A 763-nucleotide genomic window follows, 5' to 3' on the forward strand; every position below is an offset into this window, starting at 1 on the left:
AATATGTGTGGGAGAGTGCATAATATACATAAGATATTCGTCTTTATACATCATTAGCATAAATAGTTTTGTGTCGTAGATGTCTAGGATACAATTTTTGTGTCTCGTTTTCCTGTATAAGTTGAGAACCACTGTATTACAGGGATACTCAGAGAAAATCCTCTTATACTCCGTGCAAATGAACACCAAACAATCAAATATATCATTATTATTGTTAGACTGGCGGTCACCTAACGGCTTGTAAGCGATGAAGTTGGATGTGGAGAAAATTTTAGGTACGTAAATCTTACACTTAGCCTTTATTAAGAGAACCATTAATAATAGATAAAAGAAACGATAATATACACCCGGTCTGTATTTAAGAATGAATGAGATATGACAAAAAGAATGTATACGCCCGGTCTTCACTTTATAAAATAATAACAGCAATAAGGAATTAAATTAAAGATAAAATATCAGAATTTAAGCACTGGTATGTCCCATGAGACACTATACCTATGTTTTATGTCTACCAGTTCCCCACAATCAGACATCTAAAGGTCTGACTTATTCCTGTGGGGCAAAATTAAGTGATATTGCAAGAAAAAGATCACGTATATTTTTATCGTGCACGACAATCAGGATCTTGCAGAGAATATGTGTTTTTTAATTTATTTCTGTATAATGAGAAGGAATATGATGATGATACCAATTGCAAATACAATAAAAAATCTTGATATGATAGTATGTGTGGGGTGGGGGAGGGGCGTGAATAAGAATATGT

This window comes from Penaeus monodon, chromosome 21 (assembly GCF_015228065.2).
Source record: "Penaeus monodon isolate SGIC_2016 chromosome 21, NSTDA_Pmon_1, whole genome shotgun sequence".
NCBI classification, from domain to species: Eukaryota; Metazoa; Arthropoda; class Malacostraca; order Decapoda; family Penaeidae; genus Penaeus; species Penaeus monodon.